Source organism: Gymnodraco acuticeps, unplaced genomic scaffold (genome assembly GCF_902827175.1).
Source record: "Gymnodraco acuticeps unplaced genomic scaffold, fGymAcu1.1, whole genome shotgun sequence".
Classification (NCBI taxonomy): domain Eukaryota; kingdom Metazoa; phylum Chordata; class Actinopteri; order Perciformes; family Bathydraconidae; genus Gymnodraco; species Gymnodraco acuticeps.
In genome coordinates, this window is record NW_022990940.1 from 554626 (window position 1) to 578920 (window position 24295).

Sequence of the window (24295 nt, forward strand, 5' to 3'; positions counted from 1 at the left end):
TATCTTATATAAAAGATCAGCTCCACAGTATTGCCCTCATACTATATTGGTCTAGAAAAACCCCTGAACGCTCACATGTACAGTAAGTCAAATATTATTGAGGTAAATCCATAAATTCTTATTTTATCACACTGCCACCCACCCTTACAACACAAAAAACCAACAATAAAAAACTGTGCCTTTGTGAATGTGTAATGCAGAAAACTGTGAGAAAGAGATGCATAAAAGTCATATTCAAAAAGCTGTCAAAGCAAACGTAAGTAAAAATCCTGACATCTCAACTCCCTTGATATCAATAAAATAGTCGAAATCCATTTGCTGTCAGTGGAAGTAGAAAGACTCCACACTCAAAGATTTGAAAGTTGTACTCCAGGGTCTGTCTGTCCTTGTGTTTCAGTTTATAGTCTTCTGTTCATATGATTTCTTGCGTTGTGTATCCACGAGTTTACTCCCCTACAGTGAAAACAAACTCCAACACTGCCTGCATATTACATCTCACTATGTAGCACTTTGGTTGACTAAGTGTGACAGTTGACGAGTCACTGCAGATTATATTTGAGGGTAATGAAGATTCATGCGCAGAGAGTTTTAGTCACAGTTTCTCTATATTCTAAACCCATCTTTACGTTGAATTTCTGAGTCCTGTCGAACAGTTTCGAGCTGCTTCAGATGCATCTCGACAGTGTTTCAGGGAACAGCTCTGGTCAGTTCAAGGAGCTGTTTGTACTCTTCTCGATGCACCACTGTCTGCCAGCGCCGCAGCCATAATCAGGTCTGACACAGGCACACGGACCATAATCCCCATTGATTAGAAACCTGAGATCAAAGGCTTCCTCCGCCCCGTTACTCTCACCTTCTGTCTCCACTCTGATTACGCTGCTTCTTTCTTTGCCTCTCTTTGTCCATGCTCTGCTCTGTGATTGCATGTTTTCTCTTCTGAAGCTCCTTCCTGTTTCAACAGCTGCTGTATTTTGACATCTTTCAATAATGAGAGCCCAAATCATGACACCTCAGTCAAAATAAACTGGATCATTAAGAGAAACATGTCTCTTCTGCCCGCTTGACAACATCATGTTTAGAAGCTTTGTTTATTCGAGATTAGGAGTGGTGCTGTGGGGCCGTTTGCCCTCTTATGTTTTAATAACCGCTAGACTAATAAAGCAGTTTAATCAGTTGAAAAGTTAGCATTAAAAGAACAGAACAAAGCAATTGGCAGTCATCATCTCTCTTTCTCTGTTTAGCTTCCTGTCCTTCTCCATCTTCGTCCAATCCCCTATTCTATTTTCCCTCTCTGCTTCGATCGATGCTCGCTTTCAGTTGTCCATTGAGACGATGAAGATGTGTTATCCCTAAACCGCTCTTCCCATTCATTCAACTCTAAATTCCCTTCAGTGGAATACAAATCTATGAATATATTTGCAGACACACCAATGCACCAGGACGTGCTCTTTGTTGTTAACCTCATATATTTGAGATCAAACAACTGACAAAAGCAATCTCTGAGAATAAAGGAAAAACTGAGAGGTTTATACACAACAAACGAAAGCTGCAATGCTTGTCACTGGTGATGATCTCACAACGGATGATTTTAACTGTTCTGTGTTTGTTTCAGTGAAACTGGACCGACTCTAGTAGTATGTTATTTGCAGGCATGGTTAGAGCCAATGTGTTTTGTTTACCAATAAAAAACGTAAGCAAATGACGGACGTGTGGTAGTATTTCAGTCTCCATGAGAATGATTTGTGTCACACAGTGTGTACGTTTCTTCCAAGTACACAAATGGCACAAATAATAATGATGTTTACAACTAAAATATTTATTTTTCATTCTACTGAGAAAATTGCATTTCGGAGCTTGAGGACAATCCTGATTATCGCTGTTTAAATCTGTGTGGAAGTGTTTGTAAATAAACACAGGAGGTTGTGTATCTACTTTGTCAAATCTCAGAGCTGAAAAGGTAATTAAGTGATGAAGATAACCCTAGCTGTTTAAACCCATGCCTAATTTAGACAGAGGAGTGTAGCGTATTCCAGAGAGTGCAGATGAAACGCACGTATCATTTCTAAAGCTGTAGTGTACTCTACAAGACGCATCGCACATTAATAGGTTCTGTGATTTCAGTAACTTAAGATACTCTGGCCCTTTCTCATTTCATCAAATCCCCCTCCTCGACTCCTCGGTCCTCCAGTAGTGATCCGGAAATGAATTTTAGCGCGCCATGTTGAAGGACATCTCATTTCTCTAATGCACATCGAGGACCGAGCGTCGAGGAGGCTCTCTGGAGGAGCTATACCGAGGATACACTGATGGATCCTCCACGGTCCTCCACGGCTCCTTCGTGGATGCATTTCCGGGAACAGAGATGTTCCAAAGAGTCGTGACGCACGGCCGGACTTATCTCAGCCAATGACAACTCTGCATGCATCCTCTGGATATTATTTTAGAAACTGCTTTCATCGCTTTGCGATGTTTCCAGAGAGAACAGCTGTGAGGTCCGAGCAGAAAGCAGAGCAGTGTGTATAATATATATCACTCAGTAATAACAGGGCCTACATTACTCTCTGTATTTGCTTTAGTTTAGTAGATATCTACAAACAAAGAGTCGATATTTTTCTAAAACCATTTAGTGCTTCACATAATAAAATACACAACGGCTGTAGCCTGATTATATGCTTTAGGAGCTGCATGTGGTACAGCGTGTAGGTGTGTGTGTTGTACAGCGTGTAGGTGTGTGTGTTGTACAGTGCGTAGATGCAGCGGACAGACAGGTCTCAGTTGGTTTGGTGACCTCTGCTTACTTTTAATGCTTGTAAATAAAACTTTTGGCCCGTAATTGATTTTCCTCATTGTAGCGACCAGAGGGGGGGGATATATATCCAGTCTCTGATAGTGTTACGTTATTATGAGAGTGCTCTGTTTGATTCTGAAATGGTATATATTTATGTGTGTGTGTGTTTGTGTGTGTGTGTGTGTGTGTGTGTGTGTGTGTGTGTGTGTGTGTGTGTGTGTGTGTGTGTGTGTGTGTGTGTGTGTGTGTGTGTGTGTGTGTGTGTGTGTGCATCTGTAGCCTGTTATTGTCTCATTATACCGCACTGTCAATTAATTAAAAGTAAATATATAAGTCATCATGAACACATCTGTCCATCAGACAGAGGGCTGCTGTGCCTCCTGTCTTAATGGACGTCTCTTTAAAATGACCGCTCAGAGGAGAGGAGTTCTCATTTCTCTAACCGCCTGCTGCTTCCCCTCCTCTCTCCTCGGTTCCCCTCCTCAGTCCTCCGCTCGCATCTCCTGTGGGTGGGACTAAGTCTCGAGGATAGGAGTCGAGGAGGGGAGTCGAGGAGGGGAGTTAGAGAAATGAGAAAAGGCCCCTGTGTGTGCACCTTGACAACTTAGAAAATAGTATCTTAATTTGGTTCAAAAGTAAAAGATCATACAATGATATTCAGACTATTGCTATTTTTGTATCAGCACAAACTATGGCTCTGTGCCTGGCTTCATTTATTGCATACATTTGATGTTGTGAGCTGTGTGTAACACTTACTAAGCCATCTCTCAGTAGGCTAGAACACATTTCGTAGTGAATCAAGACTGCATTACAGAATGTAACTGTGCAGCATCAGTTGGTCAATTGTCAGTTTTATTTGTCTGGTGTTTGATGCAGCTAAGCTTTAATCTCTTTGTCCATACAGAGACAAAGACAGATAGATAGAGAAAAGGTGTGTGTGTGTGTGTGTGTGTGTGTGTGTGTGTGTGTGTGTGTGTGTGTGTGTGTGTGTGTGTGTGTGTGTGTGTGTGTGTGTGTGTGGTGTGTGTGTGTGTGTGTGTGTGTGTGTGTGTGTGTTATAGAGAAGTAACAATCCATTTGTTTTCCTATTAGAACGGCAGTTATGGTGATGAATACATACATGGAAATTAGCCCAAGATGAGGGCTAATTGTCTGATTAGATGTGCTTCAGGTTGATAGATGCACAATAAGCCCATGCACATAAAGCAGTCATTAAGGAATGGCCATTAAATTGAACATTACACTATAGCTAGAGGGGAAAATATGGATGTGTCTCTACACATAGGAGTGTGTCTATGTTTGTGTGTGTACCTTTTTCTGTGAGTACTGTGTTCTCTAGTGGCCAGTCTCCCTATGACTCTGCACCTATCCCGGAGAGGAGAGAGATTCAAATGGCATTAAACACAATTACACATTGAACTGCCTGTCCAAAAAAAAAAACGTTTCCTGGGAAAAGTTGGAAATTGCTTTGTGGTAATGAGCCTCTGACATGGCAGAAGTGTTGATTACTTGCACACACTGAGATGTGGACAATCCACCTGTGGATAAACATGTAAGCCCTTTTATGTCTCCTATCTCCTACAGTATAGCTTGGCAGTATATATAATCGTCAAGATGGTGTTTATAATTACCAATGTAAAGTAAACTGCATTTATATTCAAAGAGCAAACAAGCCTCAAATGCCTCTTTTATAACCATACAGTAGCAGAACAACTGCAGGAAAATTGAAAGCACACACAGATGGAGCAACACACAAACAACAGCTTAAGTACATACTCTTTGTCCTGCTGATAAAGGAAAGGAACATATCGGGGCTCTTCTATCAACACAGAAAAACGACTAATTTGCTTTCCCCGTCTGCTGTGCTGCTGAGGGTTTATTTTTTTGTTACAGCACATCTCCTGAGGCAGGCTCATTGAAACAAACACACACACACACACACACACACCCTCGCAGACACAAAAGCGAGCACGGTTTGCTCTTGAGGGTGCCTCGCTCACCCACTGAGAGTTAAAATGACATGTTTTGCTGGCCCGGGTTGTTTTCAGCTCATAGGAATTGCAAATTCCCTGAAAGCGGAGTCATTTTGACTTGGGTCTCCTCCAGAAAAGAAGGTTGATTAAATAAACAAAAAAATAAAGTTCCACTGTTGGTTCTTCAAACAAAGATAAGAGGAAAAGTGTCCTTCTGTCCTCTTCATAAGGAAATCAAAATCAATCTGTTAAAAACATTTGAGTAATTATTTCTTGAAAATATATCATCACAACGCCTTCATTAAATCTTTGATACCTTATTGGCAGTATGAAGACTTTTTAACTAAAACTATAAACTGCTCTAGACAACAAGTTCTCTAAACTAAGTGGCTAATGACCCTGTTTTAAATATTCAAGAATAAATATACAATGTAAGGCTTCAGATTAGTCGCAGCAACTTTTCCATTACAATACCCAGGTACTAGGGGTGTAACGGTACACGTACCCGTAACGAAATTATTCGGTACGGGCCCTTCGGTTCGGTACAGGTGTGTACCGAAGTGTACCGAACGAATATAACGTTAAACGTAAAAAATTGAGAACGTGAATAACTTTTTGGAAGTAATCTCAGGTGCTGCGTCGCAGCATTCAGAGTAATTTGCTCACATTGGGTTCAACGCGTCATAGAGCGAGCAAGTCATTTCATTGGATGAGAGGCATACTATGAGAGCTGGTCAGAGGGATCAAATGTAGTCAGTAATTTGAGGAACTGTCAAAAATGAATGGCGAACGCAGATAAAGTTGAGCTCGAAAATCCTCCAGCATCATTGAAGTCTCCGGTTTGGGAACATTTTGGTTTCACAGTTACGTACAAGGATGACGGACAAAGACAGGTGGACTGAACCAAAGCTGTTTGTCGGCATTGTTCAACTAAAATTGGTTACGCGGCTGGCAATACATCAAACTTGCACACTCTTGAAAAGGCATCACCCGAACGTGAATATCACCGGTACCAAAAGAAAAAAGACTGAAGTGCAAACCCAACTCCCACTAGCATTTAAGCCTCCACCACTCGCAAAAAGATCAGACCGAGCCAAAGCTATTACAAACAACAAATATCCTTATGTTGCCATGTTAGCAAAGCGCTACCTGGCTGTATCGGCTACCTCTGTCCCTAGCGAGAGGGTTTTCTCCACAGCAGGAGACATTGTTAGTGTCAGCAGATCTGCCCTTTCGGCAAGCAATGTGGACAAGTTCATTTTTCTTTAAAAAAACATGAAAATACAATGACAAGCAAGTCCTAATGTCAAACTGGCTACTTAGGTGCTAGTACAGTACAGTTAAAATACAGATTATTTCAGTTCATCGAAATACTGCACCTTAATGTTCATTTTATTATATTTTGTATTTATTTGAGTGAATATTCACAGTTTAATAATAATTAAAAACCCAAAACTAATAGTTTATGTTTTGTGAGTACTAGTAGCCTACAGTAAAGTTCAAATACAGATTATTTCAGTTCATCGAAATGCTGCACCTTAATGTTTATTTTATTATATTTTGTATTTATTTGAGTGAATACATTATTCACAGTTTAATAATAATAATACAAATATATATATATATGTTTTGTTTTGTGAAAAAAAATTCTGCTGTACCGAAAACGTACCGAACCGAACCGTGACCAAAAAACCGAGGTACGTACCGAACCGAAATGTTTGTGAACCGTTACACCCCTACCAGGTACCCCTAAAAAAAACACGCCTGTTTGCTATCCTAGCTCTGGATTTATTCTATTTTGATTGTACCTTGGTATACAATTATTGCTGAAGAAAATAGATTTTAGGTCTTGTAACTTATTCACCAGCACTGACTCATCATCATGGTATGATCTTGCTTTTAGTGAATATATCTACACTTTCCTTGTTGTTCGGAGTTTGAATCTTTATGGTTTTTGCACTCATTGTAAGTCGCTTTGGATAAAAGAGACAGCTAAATGATATGAAATGTAATGTAATTAAAATATATGTTTGAGGTTTAGGCAAAGCAAACACTTTTGCAAGCCTTATGGGTAGCATGCATTCAAAAATACTTAATAAGACACCCCAGTATGGAGAAACATTTTCACAAACCCATATTCTACCGTTTTTAACTCACAGACATCGCAACAGCCATCTTAGAATGATCTGCATTACCACTCACATAAAAAAGGCAGAGGTTTCTCTGTTACTTCTGTCTGCTGTCCCAACGAGAGAGCAGAAAGTAACAGATGATCCCGTTTCCTCCTTCTGACAGCTTTGTAGTTGTGAGAGCAAAACAGAGGAGTGCTTTTCAGGGTAAATCATATTATGTTCCCACAGTTTATTCCCCGGTCCAGCAGCCACTAAAAAAAAAGTGCTGCAATCGGAAAAAAATCTGAGCACACATAAAGAAGAGGACGGGAATAAATGTGCATAATAAATAATTTGCATTCCTCCATGTTGGTCTGGGATTAGACAAACGAAAGCAGAAAGGTTCTATGAAATAGTTTGGGAGAATAAACTACTGATGCAAGTGTATTGTTCTCATAAAACCAGATGGGAATGGAAAACTATTTTTTGGCACACAAATCTGATAGAGCCTTTGAAAACGTACAATTCACACAGTGTTGTTTAAATGAGGAGGCTAAAGGGACTTGGTGTCCTCGGATAGCTGCCGTTTTTTAAAGCTTATATCTGCTGTACAGTAGTCTTGTGTCCATTCTCGTAATCAATTGGTTTAATACAAGTACCAGATTCAAGTATCAGTTGTGAGCAACAGTAAGTGTGGCAAGATTCATGTGTGCAGTATTGTTTTAATATAACTAAGTGTAATCATTATAGACTGTAATCTATATCTATATTTTGTTAAATTCAAGCATTTGTGTTTGTCTTTCCTATTATGCAGTCTGAAACAAACAAAGTATCTACACATTTCACGATGCTTCCTGTTGTATCTCTTTTAACATAGAATAAACTGGACCATCTTTCAGGAAGGGAAAGGACATATTGCCTTCCAACAATTCCTGTCAGCAGCACACTCTTTGCTGTTAAATCGTACAATATGGATACATTAAAAATATCCTTTTTGGAAAGTTTGATTTTGTTTTAGACCAACCAGCATTCGGATTGCACAGCATTGAGTTTTATCTGTGCCCTGTGCTCAAATTCGTAATGTATTTTCCTGCCCGCAGACTGGATTATACAGCATTGAACACTTTTCTGGTGAATTTTTAAGCAATGGCAGCACTTGGTTAAGGTTAGGGGGGGATCAGGGACTGGTAGAATACAAAAAAAAGTCAGCAGTAACTACAGACAAAAGGTTGACATTTAAACAAAAGGTTGACATTTAAACAAAAGGTCTTTCAAAACTTTCACCAAAGGATATTGTCAAGGATTTTGTTTATATGCTTATAAATTCATTATATAATGCCTTCATATTGACTGAGAAGTCCATTGTCTGGATGTATGTACTTGAAGGTTTATTGTATAAGTTGCAAACTGTCAAACTCACATTAGTACATTGCTCTGCAAAGTGAAGCTCAAGCATTCAAACAAAGTCAGAATAAGCACGAAGCTGCATCCTGACAGACTTATACAATTCCATATGCAAGGGGAAAACTTTGGGGAGATTCAGTGATAACTGAGTGGTATCAAACTGTGCGCAGAATATTCCCTTTTTCTATAATTGTCAGGTGCACTGAATTCAAAAACAAATACCTTAATGTATATTATTGTCCATGTCCCTAAAACTCAACATTATTCTATACCAAAGCTGCCGAGCCACTACATAAATCATATCGGCTTATTGAATTTAGAAAGTATGAAATATCTCAGATGATAGATAGTTGTTATTTAGTCTGCATGGCCCGCAGCCATAAATGCATTTAATTGTGTGCGTGTGTGCCTGTGCGAAAAAATGGGAAAGAAAGTCATTTGAGACACAAAGACACAGATTTAAAGAAATTCTCTCTTTCGCTCCACACACACACACACACACACACACACACACACACACACAGACAGACACACACACACACACAGACTTGTCGTCTACAGTAACTTTAGGTCTCGTGTGTGAATTAGGCTTATCTCTAAGTGTGCAATTTTTTTATCGGTGGAAGATCCCATTTCCGTGGTGGCGATGCAGCAGATGGATTCCATCCCTTCTACCCATTCATCACCTGCCACACAAGACCTGCCTTTGCCGCCTTTACTACGATGACAAATGGGTATTTTTCCTCAAGAAAATAAAAGTTGTTTACTGTGTCATCAAACAGGTTTTCATCTCATGGGGGCAACTGGAGCTTTTGAGCAGAAACATATTTTATTTCGTGTTTCACAGCACAGGATGTCAAGGGGCAACAAGGAAACTTGAAATTGCTATGATCATCAGTAAAAGAAACTCAAGGGAGACTGGATGGAAAACGTCAAAATCTGTTTCAATTCAAGTAACTGTTGTAAGAAATTGTAACCTTGTCCTGTCCATGTAAAGCCTACTATCTAAATAAATGATTTATTAGCTGGTAATTACAATTACTGTCTTGAAAAACACATAGTTGGATTATATGTTTTGCTTGGGAGAAGAAAACATGATTTCCATGTTTTAAATTATTCGATGCATAATTATATTAAAAAGAGGGGGATCATTTATGAAAACAATATTAAAAGTATTGCCAACGTTGACAAGGGCAAAGGGACAAATATATACTTTTTATTGATTAGTGAACAGTTGAATTTACGTAGATGTGTTTCAAATGCCAGGGTTAATTTAGAAATCGCTTCACTGTGTCTGAAAAAGAATGAAGCCAACGTTGTTAGTGACACTGTTAGTGCAATGAGCTCATTTATGGGAGTGAGGGCGGCTGGAAATGAGAAATGTGCTATCTTTGCAACGGAAATTAACTACACTGACAAGAGGGTTACTGCTGCTGCACTGTGCCTGTGTGATTTAAAACGTTGGGGTTATAAGGCAAATCTTTGATTTCTAGGTTAAGTTTTTTAAATTGAGTAAAAAAAGAGCTGCAAGAATATTTCAACAAAGTATGAAACAAAAGTGTTCTACCTGTTATGTCAGGATTTACAGAGTCTGTAACAGACGCCTTGACTAAAATAGGTTTATGAAATATTAACATTAAGCTTCAGGAATAAGGAGACGAGGTGCCACATAACACAGGAAGGGCTATAAGGCAAATCTTTGATTTCTAGGTTAAGTTTTTTAAATTGAGTAAAAAAAGAGCTGCAAGAATATTTCAACAAAGTATGAAACAAAAGTGTTCTACCTGTTATGTCAGGATTTACAGAGTCTGTAACAGACGCCTTGACTAAAATAGGTTTATGAAATATTAACATTAAGCTTCAGGAATAAGGAGACGAGGGGCCACATAACACAGGAAGGGCCACATCTAATGAGTGACTGTTTGGACCTTATTCCATGATTTAATTGTTCAATCATGGAATGTGGTATACATCAGTATGTGATTTAGCTCAGTCAGTCACACCACGAAACGAGAGGAGAGTGGTTCAGGTTGACTTGCTCTATAAAATAGTTTATCAAAAGTACAAACTATGTAATATAATTAGACAGTAATATCATTCTGTATTTTTCAAAATTCTCAAAATTACTATTTGTGAGTCTTTTATCATTATTACATTACATTGCATTTAGCTGACGCTTTTATCCAAAGCGACTTACAATAAGTACATTCGACCAGGAAGACACAACCTTGAAGAAAACAGAATCATATAAGTACATCAGGTTTCATAGAGTCAAACATTTCAAGTGCTACTACACTGGCTCTAGATAAGCCAGTCATTTATTAGTATATAAGTGCTCTGTTAGCAGTTCTTTGTTAGTAATTCTATCGCTCGAAGTGGAGTCGAAAGAGATGAGTTTTCAGTCTTATTATTATTATACAATAACTGTTGTCTGATAATAACAGGTTTTACTCCTCAGATGTAAATGCTGAAATAGAAACAGTTAATACTTTATGCAATCAACATGTTTAAAATAGTTTGAATCTCTGTGTCTAATTAATTGTCATCCAAAGCTACTTGTACATGAATGTGATCCAATCAAGTCAGTATGCAAAATGTTGATGTAGCAATATTTGCTAACAGTATTGGCTTTTGTTTAACTTAGTTCTAATTATACGGATGCTGCATTTGTACACAGAAAGGCTTATAAGCCACAGACGATACACAGAGGACCGCAGATCTACTGAACTACAAGGCCTTAATGTTAGACTGGTAATAATGACAGAAATAAACCCATGGACAAACAGAAGGAGAGACGGGCAGAGATAGATAAGGCGACAGGCAGCCGGAGTCAACACGAGAATACACACAACACGTACAGGATTTTAGAGTAAGGTGCGGACCCACAGGCTATCTGACGAATCAGCATGTCGAATACGAGAACAAATATTAAAAGCCTATAAATCAATCTTTTAGAACTGCAGGTTAGTAAAAACCTTGGAGAGGAAATCAATAAATGCACACAGGTAATGAGGAAATGGAAGATCCATAGTAATCCAACTTCCATCATTTACGTGTAATAGTTTAACTAACTTTTAACTACTTTTAACTTTTAAACTTTGTTTCTATAGGTAAATACACATCTGAGTTGACAAATATGACATGTGGGGTACCTCAAGGCTCCATCTTGGGGCCTCTTCTCTTTAACATCTACATGCTACCACTGGCTCAGATAATGAAAAACAACAAAATAAGTTACCATAGCTATGCGGATGACACACAAATGTACGTAACAATTTCACCAGGAGACTAAGCTCCAATTCAAACACTGAGTAAGTGCATTGAACAAATCAATGACTGGATGTGTCAGAACTTTCTCCAATTAAACAAAGATAAAACTGAGGTAATGGTTTTTGGAGCCAAGGCAGAACGTATAAAAGTTAGCGCTGAGCTTCAGTCTGCAATGTTCAAAACAACAGATAAAGCCAGAAATCTAGGTGTAGTCATGGACTCTGACCTGAGTATCAACAGTCACATTAAAACAGTTACTAAATCAGCCTACTATCACCTAAAGAATATATCTAGGATTAAAAGACTAATGTCACAGCAGGATTTGGAAAAACTTGTCCATGCTTTTATCTTCAGTAGACCTCCTGCTAAATTATGAACCATCCAGATCTCTCAGGTCTTCAGGGACTGGTCAGCTTTCTGTCCCCAGAGTCAGAACTAAACATGGAAAAGCAGCGTTTAGTTATTATGCTCCAAATATCTGGAACAAACTCCCAGAAAACTGCAGGTCCGCTGCAACTCTGACTACTTTTAAATCCAGACTAAAAACTTTTCTTTTTGCCGCTGCTTTTAATTGAACTATTCACATCTTAAACTGCACTGTAACTTTTATCCATGTATTTTTTCTTTTAATGTTTATTTTATTATCTTTTATTTGTAATGACTGATTTTAAATGCCATTTTCTTAATGTCTTTTGTTTTTTGTAAAGCACTTTGAATTGCCTTGTGTTGAAATAAACTTGCCTTGCCTTGCCTTGCTCTCAATTTGGATTTAGTCTTTTTCTTCATTTTTTCAACAAGGTAATAAAAAATGACCCTCACTATAAATGTGGGAATAGATTATTCATATAAATCCCTTTGTGGGCATAATCAAACAGCTGCATGTAACAGCCCCGGTGAAGTCACTTAAATGACACAACACTGTGCTAGCTACTTATAAGGACAAACAGTTGTGTGGGTTTTGCTCAATTTTGAATAATTGAAGCTGCAACAAAACTCAAGGCCAACATACTTCATGCTTATGAACGTATGGATTTAATTTGAATAACCATTAGATACCCTAACGGAGTAGGGATTTGTACAAAAACCCCTTTAAAGGGGACCTATCATGCAAAATGCACTTTCTGATGTATTTTATACATACATATGTGTCCCCGGTGTGTCGGGGAACTCACGCAGCATCAGAAAATATGGGATCTAGGCTGATAGCCAAATATATATAATGTATGTACATTTGTTACATGATATGCTAGAGAGGCCATGATTTCGGACAAACATTGTCACATGAAAATATAGAAATCCACCTAAATTGTTAAGTCTTAAATTCCATGTTGGGGGGGGGGGGGTGGCGGCTATCAAACCCGTGTGATAGAAATTGAAGATGTTGGCTTTATTAAATTAAATGTATGGTAAATATCTTTTCAGGATCACAATGTGACAATTTCCATACTAGCCACAGACTGCCACCCTGCAGTGCAGAAGATGCTACTTGAGGACCACAAGACCATCAAGCATGAGTTTGACTTGTGGCACATTGTGAAAGGTGTGAAGAAGCGGATGCTGCAGAGCAGGAATACCGAGCTGAAGGAGTGGGTGCGCATGGTATCCAAACATCTTTGGTACTGTATGTGTACATGTGATGGTGACGTGTTACTGCTGAAGGAGAAATGGACGTCCATCCTCCATCATATCATCAATGTTCACGAGTGGCTGTCGGCAGAGAAGATGCTGAAGTGTGAACACGAGCCTTATTCTGAAGAGGATGGGAGTTCCCGACCTTGGTTGGAGCGTTCATCCAAGGCCTTTGGCACTCTACAGAAAGTGGTCATGGACAAGAGACTGTTGAAAAAACTAGATAAGGTATTGTCTTAATTGCCCTTATTCATTTATATATTCTGGCCTTATAAATTCACCACAAAGCAGTATATTTATCTAAAGAGAATATATTCAACGGATGTAGCCCTGAACAAACAGTAAAATATGAAATTGAAAATATGTAAAAAAAATATATACAAACACATGCATAATTAATATCAGTATTTGAATTATCCACCAACCATGGGTGATTATTCAATAGTGATGTTTGAGAATTGCATGTCTGGCATCTCTCGACTCCAATAGTTCGCAATCTGACAAATTAAGTAATAACAAAAATGCTAAATAATGCTGACATTCATGACCCACTCTGTTCAATTGCAGGTTACAGAAGGGATCCATACTGGCGAGCTGGAGAACATCCATTCTTTGTATACAAAGTACGTTCCAAAGCGCAAGAAGTTCACGGAGGAGAGCTTTCAGGCACGCCTCGCTGTATTGGATCACAACCACAACATCGACCGTGAGCAGGCACAGACCAAGAAGGGGGCACTGCAGTTCAAACTGCAGTACTCGAAGCCTGCTGTGGTGAAGGCGATGAAGACACCAAAAAGCTACAACTTCCGAAGAGAAATCATGGTAGGGGTAGTCGAGAGGTGTTTATCAGCATCGTCCATGAGGTCCGAACTTGCAGAACACCGTCATACAGATGCAGAGAAGGAGAAAAGGACACTTGGTGCGCATAAAGGCCTGGTAAAACCATCGAAGGAGGATGCTGTGGCACACCACCTAAGTCGATTTGTGAACAAGTAATGTCGGTCTCTATGTGTCTGTTGTATATATGAAGTCAGCCTGTGGGGCTCAATGTGTCTGTGGTGTATGAAGCTTAGTCAACCTGTGGGGCTCTGTGGCAAATAAATAAAGGACGTCTATGGCTGAAGTAATATATGCTGGTAGTATTTGTATATTATTATTTGAAGGGTAAAAACATAGTTTGGTTCAGGAAAATGGTCTTTATTACTTTATGAACATCGAGCACTGAAAAACATTTGTAGAATCTAGTGAGATACATGTATATGCTTGATAATATAAGTTGTAAATACTGTTCTGATATATCACAAACATTGTATGAATGGTTCCATTATCAAAGTAGAATTTTCTTCGCTAGCCTAAATGTCACGATTTCACTGTCAAAGATTTGCCTTCCATGCATGGAATCATTGGTCACATCATATCCCTCCAGAATATTCAAATCCTTTGTAGGTTACTGATGGGTAGTGACTTCGTATCCGATTCACAACACAGGCAAGTATCGGCACTCTGTTCCCTTTTCCAAGGAAACCTCTAGTCCAGATGGTGAATTGCCGATAAGCTGTTAGTCTGTAGAGGCTGAAATAAATAGGATACACATATAAATACAAATCATTTAATTTAAAACCATTATATATTTTTAAATAGGGCCTACACTTACTCGCTATTTATTGGTCGTTCGAGGGTTGCTGCACGCACGTCTCGTAGCGATACCATTGTGATCGCCAACATATCATTCTCGATGGAAACCATAGGGAACAGTCGGTGTTCCATGATACACTGGAGATTATTCCCGTCTGAATTGAGCATGTGGTCGATACCAATTCCCCTGCAACATCTACATTCATTTTCCGATGGCATCACCACACAATTGTTACATGTACACCAATCTGTGTTGTCCATTCGTCCCGGGTTTTGAGCAACATCTTCTTCCTCTGAGACCGAGCCGGTACTGGAACTGGTGGTATCCCACTCGGCGAGTTCAGAACCGTCGGTACTTTCGGCGGATTCCGGATCGTATGCCACTCTAGTATTCGACCGAATCGGTTCATAAGCATAGGCCATGAGATGCCTGTTACTAACTGTATATCTGTAGACTTGGTATGTCTTAAATGTCCGGTTAGGATGTATTAGAACGAAATCTAAAATGAAAATTGTAAATAAGCAATCTGTATGTAAAAAACCACCTGTATGTAAATTGTAAATAAGCCATCTGTATGTCAAATATGTCTTAAATAATATGATGAATTGGAAATGGGGGACCCTGATGTAAACAAGACGAAAGTCTTTCTCTGGTCTGCATCCCCTTAACAATTGTATGTTTTGAGCTGTACTGTACTGTACCCAATATACAAGCTGTTAATAAACTTTTCAATCAATCAATCAATCAATCAATCAATCAGAGACCCCGGTACCGGGGCACTGCCGCAACATCTTGCAGGAAACAGTGTCTGAGGGCATGTTCATTTAATAAACTATGAATGTTTTATATCCATGTAACGGGAAGAAACTCATCTAACTGATCATTATTTTATTTTTTTCAAAATAAACCCACAATGCTAACGCTGAGCCTCTGAATTAGCAACAAGCGAAAAATGCTAACAGATGACTGCACCGAAATTCACTCACAAAACCTTATTATTTATCTTTGCACATCCAACAACACATCGTTTCACATCGTGAGGTGACACAGAATCGAAGGGTACCCTCATTATCACTCAATTATACGAAATCGCGACTAAACAAAAACGACGAAACAAAAACAGACATCAAAACATGTTAGGTAGCTAAAAATTCTAACATGGCTCACCTGTGTCGTAGTCTGGTCAAACGTGGTCTTCAATGGCATTACAACGATACAAACGCTGCTGAAGTTAATCCATAGGTTAATCCAATGTGTCTGTGTCCCTTTGAAATGATTTCTGATAATCCATGAGAAATAAACCTGCTTTTCGGTTTCCAGATGTCAGAGCTAGACAGCTTCACTCTCATGCAAAACTGTGTGCACGTGTGCATGTGTGTGAGTGGGGAGGTTCCCACTTCGATTATATTGGCTCTAACGGTCAGAAAGAGATGTCAATCACCAAAATCGACCAATGGGTTCCAGAGAAATGGTAAAAACCCCATTTCCACCCAAATCACCTCAGAGGTGGAGTTTTTTTGGCTAAACCTCTCTAAAAAGGTCAAATGTCACTTGTTTTGCATCGATCTTGATACAGGGTACTTATTATATGTTGTACTTTGGATTCCAAAAGCTTTTAGTCTACCTTACCTCATCCAAGGGTAGTTAAAAAACATAATTTTTGGACAGACACTATAATTTTCTTTAAAATAAAAAACATATATATTGTTCTGACTCTTCTACATCCAACTCACAGGTGTATCATTACTTTGAGGAAAAAGATTATTAATTTAACCCTTTTAGAAGGGAAGATATGGTCATTTGTTCTGGGAATGTAATTTTCGAGCCTGAGACCTGAAAAACAGGCTCAGGGCTAAACTTTTTTTAAGAACTGTAACGTGTTCATTCTCACTAAGACTTGGCTCAACCCCACTATCCCGGACTCCGTCATTGTTCCTGACGGATTCACTATTTTTCGCCAGGACTGGACAGTTAACTCGGGGGAAAGTATGGGAGTTGGTGTGTGTGTCATGATCAACAATAACTGGTGCACAGATGTGAGGATTATTTCTTCGGACTGTTTAGACCCTCATTTAGAGCACCTCATGATCACATGCCGGGCTTTCCACTTGCCGAGAGAATTTACATCTGTTGTGATTACAGCAGTGTATATTCCGCCGCTCGCCGACAACAACACAGCACTCGATCAGCTGTTTGGGATTATCGACAAAACAGAGACTTCACGGCCAGAGGCGGCGTTCGTTGTGGCCGTGGATTTTAACACCGCTAACATGAAGAAGCTCCTACCGAAGTACTACCAACACATCAGCTGCCCGACGCGAGGGGGAAATATACTGGACCATGTTTATTCCCCTTTTCGACATGGATATACTGTAAGGCTCTCCCTCGCCCTCCCTTCGGCAAATCAGACCACATCTCACTGCTGCTGCTGCCTGCTTACAGGCAGAAACTCAAACGGGACAGACCGGTAACAAAGACAGTACAACGATGGATTGAGGAGTCAGATTCAACTCTGCAGGATTGCTTTGCATCTACGGAGTGGAGTGTGTTTGAGGACAACAACATCAACACACACACGGACACGGTCATCTGCTACATTGGGAAATGCATTGATGAGAAACTAGTCCATGCATTTGTTACTTCAAGGCTGGATTATTGTAACTCTTTATTATCAGGGTGTACCAAGAAGTCAGTCAAGTCGCTTCAGCTGATTCAAAATGCTGCAGCTCGTGTACTAACCAGAGTTAGGAAAAGGGACCACATTACTCCTGTTCTGGCCGCCTTACACTGGCTCCCTATAGAACACAGGATATAATTTAAAATTCTTCTTCTCGCCTACAAAGCACTTAATGGGCAGGCGCCATCTTACCTTAAAGAACTCATTATACCCTACTGTCCTACTAGGGCATTGCTTTCCAAGAATGCAGGGTTGTTGGTTGTTCCTAGAGTCTCTAAAAGTACAATGGGAGCCAGAGCCTTTTCTTATCAAGCTCCACATTTGTGGAATCAGCTTCCAGTTTGTGTTCGGGCAGCAGACACCCTATCCGTTTTTAAGAGTGCGCTTAAGACCTTCCTTTTTGATAAAGCTTATAGTTAGGGCTGATTAGATTCAGCCCCTAGTTTTGCTGATATAGGCTTAGTTTGTTGGGGGACATCTTACTTCTTCCTTCTCTCTGTCTATACCTGTGTACTCTCATGTTCCGATTAACCCAGCTTCCCCAAATTTCTTTCTTTTTGGTGTCTATATACGCTGGGATCCGGAGTCATGGATGATCCTGCGGTCCTGTATCGCGAGCCCTGGATCTTGAGTCGTGGCTGTGGTCCTGGATCATAGGTCCTGGATGGATATCCTCATGGATTCATCTTCCTATTATACACACATGCATTTCCAACATTTGGACTACCTATGTTGCAAATGTATTATCTTTTCAATTTACACACGGCATCTATTGCACGTCTGTCCGTCCTGGGAGAGGGATCCCTCCTCTGTTGCTCTCCCTGAGGTTTCTCCCATTTTTCCCTTTAAAACTGTGGGTTTTCTTCGGTAGTTTTTCCTTGTACGATGTGAGGGTCTAAGGACAGAGGGTGTCGTATTGTCATACTGATATTTTTGTACAAATTGTGAAGTCCACTGAGACAAATGTAACATTTGTGATATTGGGCTATATAAATAAACATTGATTGATTGATTGATTGATGACGTGGTACCAAAGGTTTCTGTATGAACATTCCCGAATCAAAAGCCCTGGATAAACGGTGAGGTGCGCGGCAAGCTGAAAGCGCGTAATATCGCGCACAGAGCTGGAGATTTGGAGAAGTACAGGAAATCTAGATATCAACTCCGGAGATCTATCAGCAGTGCAAAGGGACAATACAGAGAAAAAGTGGAGGCTGACTTCAGAGAGACTACAAAGGAGCAGCTCCCTCCCTCCCTGACTGACTCTCTGGACACCCTGCAGTTTGCCTACAGAGCAAACAGGTCCACAGACGACGCCATAGCCCTCACCATCCACACTGCCCTCTCACACCTGGACCAGAGGAACACTTATGTGAGAATGCTGTTCATTGATTACAGTTCAGCATTCAACACCATTGTGCCCTCCAAGCTGGTCATCAAGCTCAGAGACCTCGGGCTCAACAGCGCCCTCTGTGACTGGATCCTGAACTTCCTGACGGGCAGACCCCAGGCAGTGCGGGTGGGAAACATCACATCCTCCATCCTGATCCTCAACACCGGAGCCCCTCAAAGCTGCGTGCTCAGCCCTCTACTCCCTGTTCACTCACGACTGCGTGGCCATACACAGCTCTAACACCATCGTGAAGTTTGCTGACGACACGACCGTCATCGGCCAGATCACCGACGGCGACGAGACGGCGTACAGAGAGGAGGTCGAAACCCTGACATCTTGGTGCCAGGATAACAACCTCCATCTCAACGTCAGCAAAACCAAGGAGCTGATTGTGGATTACAGGAAGCAGCAGAGAGAGGGTCACATCCGTTAAACAACTGAACTGTTGAAACTACATCCATAACATTCATCTGGCTGCTACTTATAAATTATTTATCTATTTATCTAATACATCATATTCCAATAACTTGCACTATTTCACTTTTTTAAACTATTTTCTTCTTGTATTTACTATTTACTCGCACTAAATGTTTCTGTTTTATCTGTTTTATTGTGTTGCACTGCTGGAGGAGCCTGTGACCTAAGATGTTCATCGTCATAACTACACTGTAGCTATGTTCGTATGACAAAATAAAAACCTTGAACCTTAAAATATGATAAATATAAATAAATAAAAGTTAAATGAATATAGGAAGAACACCTTGGCAAAACTCTTGCAATGACTTCTTTCAAGATACCAATACATTTTAGACCAGTGAAATAACACACCGTTTTTCTTTATTTTTCTTGTTTCTTTTCCCTTTTACCCTTTAATTTACTGCCAGGCTCTTTAGTCCCTGCTCTTTAAAGTGTTTTTCTATCACTAACTGACATAAAATGCTAGTTATTTGAGTTGTCACAACAACTGAGGTAGTTTTTGTGCAGGTAAATAGTTCAGATGAAAAGTCCTATTTACCTTTTGACTGCCAAGACATCATAACAAATGTAGGACCATTAAAGGTCCCATGTCATGGCCATTTCTACTGATCATAATTCCATTGTTGAGGTCTACTAGAATAGATTTATATTGTGCAATTTTCCAAACTCACATCTCATACAGCATCTCTGTATAGTATGTGTATTCACTCTCTGTCCTAAACAGCTTGTTGGAGCTCCTGCCCCCCTCCCTCCCTGTGAGCCCAGTGTGCTCTGATTGGTCAGCTCGCCCACTCTGTTCTGATGACTCTACCACCGTTACAGTGGAACATCAGTGATTATGTGTTACAATGGCGTTAGCAACCAGAAAATGACACCAGTAATGACAAACAGATGAGAATGCTGCTTGGGGTCTGGGTGCCGTGTTGGCGGGACGTTGTGCGGCTCGCTACTGCGAGGAGCGGACAGTGTGAGCTGGGTTCATTTCCTGCTTGCTGCGTGGGGTCTGCGGGACAGCGAGACATCGCGAATGGACGCGGGAAGGGGGAGGGTGCAGCCCCCTCAGTTTCGCTCCACTAGCACCCCCCCCCAGCGCGTCAAAGTTTTGCGGCTGAGAGAGTGTGTGTGTGTGAGGAGCTCCACGGATTGGTCCAATCCAATGGGTCCCTATGGGTATGAGCACGTCACTGTACCCAGGAACAAAAAGAGAAATCTCCAACGAGGCGTTCTGGGGCAGCATAGACAGGTATTTTCTGTGTTAGAGTTTTACTCGCTACAGGGTGCACTTTGAGGGTTTGTGACTCTGCAGACCGTTTACATGCAGAAAAACCTTCATAACACACAAGGGGACGGGTAATAACCGGAAAAAGCATGACATGGGACCTTTAAGTATGTGACGTCTAATAGTTTCTCAGGCCTTTCAGGTTTAGAAATAAGACTTTATTCATTTCAAGCTACAATCTGCTTTCAATAGATCAAGGGAATTAAGAGCGGAAATAATGTGCTACATATAAAGACCTCCCATTTGCCAAAGTAACAGAGGTTCAATGAAGAAGTGTTATAAACTTCCATGTGAAAAATACAAATCAATCATTTCTGTTGTGTTCTTGTCATTAGCCTCAGAAAACATACTGTATGTGTGTTACATGTTATTTCAATGTGATATGTGAAAAACACCATATAAGAACAACTTGTAGAGAGATTGTTACTTGTTTCTAGGCATTGGATGCTTTTTTGAATTAATGACAACGCCTTTTTGTTTTAGAAGAGTTATTCTTGTTCTTCCCACTCGACTTTTCCTGCATCTAATAAATATGCTCTGTAATAACATGATGAGGCAAGATTCATCAATGTTATAAAATAATAGAATCATAATTAATACTTAAATATTTCAATATGAATAGCCTCAATCGAACTTAACAAAAACTGTACAGCTTTATCACTTCTGTCAGCCAAGCAAAAAGCCATTGTTGCTGCAGATACAAAACATGTCATGAGTTTTCTTACTTTAGCCCGACAGAGTGACACAGTGTCAGTCAATCACTTGACCTCCAATAGTGGCAACATACAGTGGAGTGGGTGGTTATTTTAAAACATAAGCTGTGTTATAACACTGTGTGAAGCCTTATATCACAGTGTGTTTCCTTCCACTTCTTTAATGTGATTTATTAAATTGCACATTCAAAAAATCTGAATAAAGACACAAGAAATTAGAAAACAAAAGTCCAACTATCAAAAAAGGTCGGTTTAATAATACAGAAGGGATGTGACGAGGTGTGATAGAATCATTGTATGGGAATTAAATGACGTGAATGCCCATGATTTAAGATACATGAGACCAAAAATGGCAGCAGACAAAAATGTGATCTGTGTGGAGTGATAAAGAAACTGTAACATTCCTGAAAGTAATATAAGAAAAACAAATGCAATAGGTTTCCATTGTTCAATATATGAAGTCATCTTTTCCTGTAATACTGAGCTTGACTGTGGAGTTGGCACCACCGGCTCATACTCTTGACGCACTAAATTCTCAACTTTCAAATAACATGGTTGACGGAATATAATTGTATTATTATTTGTTTGGTACTAATGGGAATTGATTTAAAATTGGCACTGCATGAAGTCACTTAACAAACATCTACCAAACCCTACAGAAATATTGGACAGCAGACGTGCTTCACAGATGTCTTATATTCAAATGAAAGCTGAATTTGTTGAGAAAATATTTGCTCACCATCACCTTTTTTTAAATACAATAAGAAAGTATAGCACATATGTTTGCATCCCTTATGAGAAAACCACTTGTTGTGTGACTTTGCTCTCTGTTTGCTGCACTTCCACAGCAACACTGTGTCGTCCAGTCGCCCACATTTACTGCGTATCACGCTTTAAATCCCCTATGGCTTCCATCCCTCCATCAGTCTCTCTGTTCATTTATCTCTCTCGAGCACACACACACTCTCATCAGCGCTCAAAGACAGCGCAGTGAGAGGTTAGGGCTGGGGGTCTGATGCGGATATCCTGCAGGATGGCTGGGATTGGGAAGGGAGCGTGAGAGAGACACTGTGAGCACCACTCAATCAATTTCTATTGAATCTCACTCCAGTGGGAACATGATAAGCGATACAGACCTGAGGGATAAAACAAGCCTGTGCATTTCTTTAGATCTGAGGGGAAAACATCCAACGGGGCTTAAACTAAAATTGCTGTGGCTCAGTGGTTAGAGTGCTTGACTTCAAATCAGGGGGTAACAAGTTTGAGTCCCACTGCAGTCAGCATGTCGTTGTGTCCCTGGGCAAGACACTTCACCCACAATTGCTCCTGTGGGGATTGTCCACAGTACTGAATGTATGTAAGTCTCTTTGGATAAGAGCGTCTAACAAATGTAATGTAATGTAATGTAATGTAAAGAGTGGTGTAATTATTTTACCAGCCAACAACCAACTGTTCATTTGTTTCAAACACTGGAATTTAAAGTGGACCTATCATGCAAAATGCACTTTTGTACGTCTTTTATACATGAATATGTGTCCCCGGTGTTCCAGGGAACTCACCAAGTGTCAGAAAATACAACCCTCTCTCTTTTCCTCCGTACCCAAATCTTTTAAAAACGGGGCTACGACGAGCGGATACAGATTCCATCCGAGCTGACGTCAGCCCGGAATAGTGTTGTTCACACGAGACGTGTCCGTTCACACGAGACCGCTCGAAAGCGCTGGAGACGCTGTAGTACATATGCCAGGCCTGTAAGTGGCGCTGTAGTCCTGCCACAAAAGCAGCGAAGAAGACTTCCCGCGCATGGTTGCCATGGTTGCCCTTCTGTTTATTCTCCGTTGTGGACGCTCTGGCTCTTTTTCTCCCTCCCCGAGGCAAGCGTTTGCTCCTGTTGTAATTCTCTCCGGTAGTCCACCAGCAGATGAAAAACACCCACCTCTCTGTCTCTTCCAAGGGACGAAGGGACCGTGCGGCAGAGTTTCAGTTAGATTTGTTTTCGCCGGTCAACATGTCCGTTAAAGTTTAAATCTTCCGGACAAAATTAGAAAAGTGCCGGTCAAAGGTCTTCTTTGTTATTTATTGAGCTTTAAAACAAATGAATAACGACTCTATATAATCATATAAGAATAAAACACGGAGGACATAGCCTCTCTTTTCCTCTCCCTCTTCTGAGAGCCCAGCAGCTGATCTCCCTCTCCTGCAGGGGGGCGTGGTCAGCTGCAGCTCATTTGCATTAAAGCTACGTCACAGAATCAGCCCTTACAAAAAAAGGGCTGGAATAGAGCAAATAGAGCGAAATGAGGCATGGCTAAAATGCAGGATCTGTTTGGTATTTTGAAAAAAAACTTCACAGACATGTTTTATATAGGTATGGCCCTACAATATATTTTTCAAATATAGCATGATAGGTCCACTTTGAATCAAAGAAGGGAACGAGGGTGTAGTGCAAAAAACAACCACTGTATCCTTGTTTTTTCTTTGATCACATTTAGACATATATTATGTAAACATTGACCAATTTGGAGCCATTTATACAATTCCTCCTCAAAACAGAATGCTTATTAGAGCAGTCAGAAAGAAGAACAAACAATGAATTAGAGGCTTTGTTGCTAAAAAATGAAGAAAATTACACAGTACAAAAAATAGCAAGAAAATCAAGAGAGGCAAAGGCATTTAAACCTTTTCAAATGTGCTAAAAGTTATGTAAATGCAGTGTTAACCGAGGATGCACCCTGCATATTAAACAGGTACAAATGTAAAACCCACAACAATGCTGGCATGAAATTAGTGAATTAGGTCCCAGGAAGGTTAATCATATTCCAAATGCAGCAAAATTAGAAAATGAAGCAGCTGAAATGGTGCTGCAGTGTTTCTACACTTATCATGATAATCATTTCTGTGAAAATGTTAAAGTGGCCATTATTCTTAGTTTAACGATCACATTT

The 24295-nt window shown here is 40.1% G+C and overlaps 1 protein-coding gene across 2 annotated transcripts in view; it reads right to left on the bottom strand.

Moving 5' to 3' along the window:
• The window catches only part of tnr (tenascin R (restrictin, janusin)), a 224754-nt gene that overhangs the window by 125691 nt on the left and 74768 nt on the right, over positions 1 to 24295 (bottom strand). Inside the window, exon 3 of one of the 2 annotated variants that reach the window (XM_034234508.1) lies at positions 4100 to 4153. The exons of the other annotated variant lie outside the window; for it this stretch is intronic. The gene's annotated coding sequence lies outside the window, so the exon portion shown is untranslated. The remainder of the gene's footprint in view (positions 1 to 4099; positions 4154 to 24295) is intronic. 2 annotated transcript variants of the gene reach the window in all.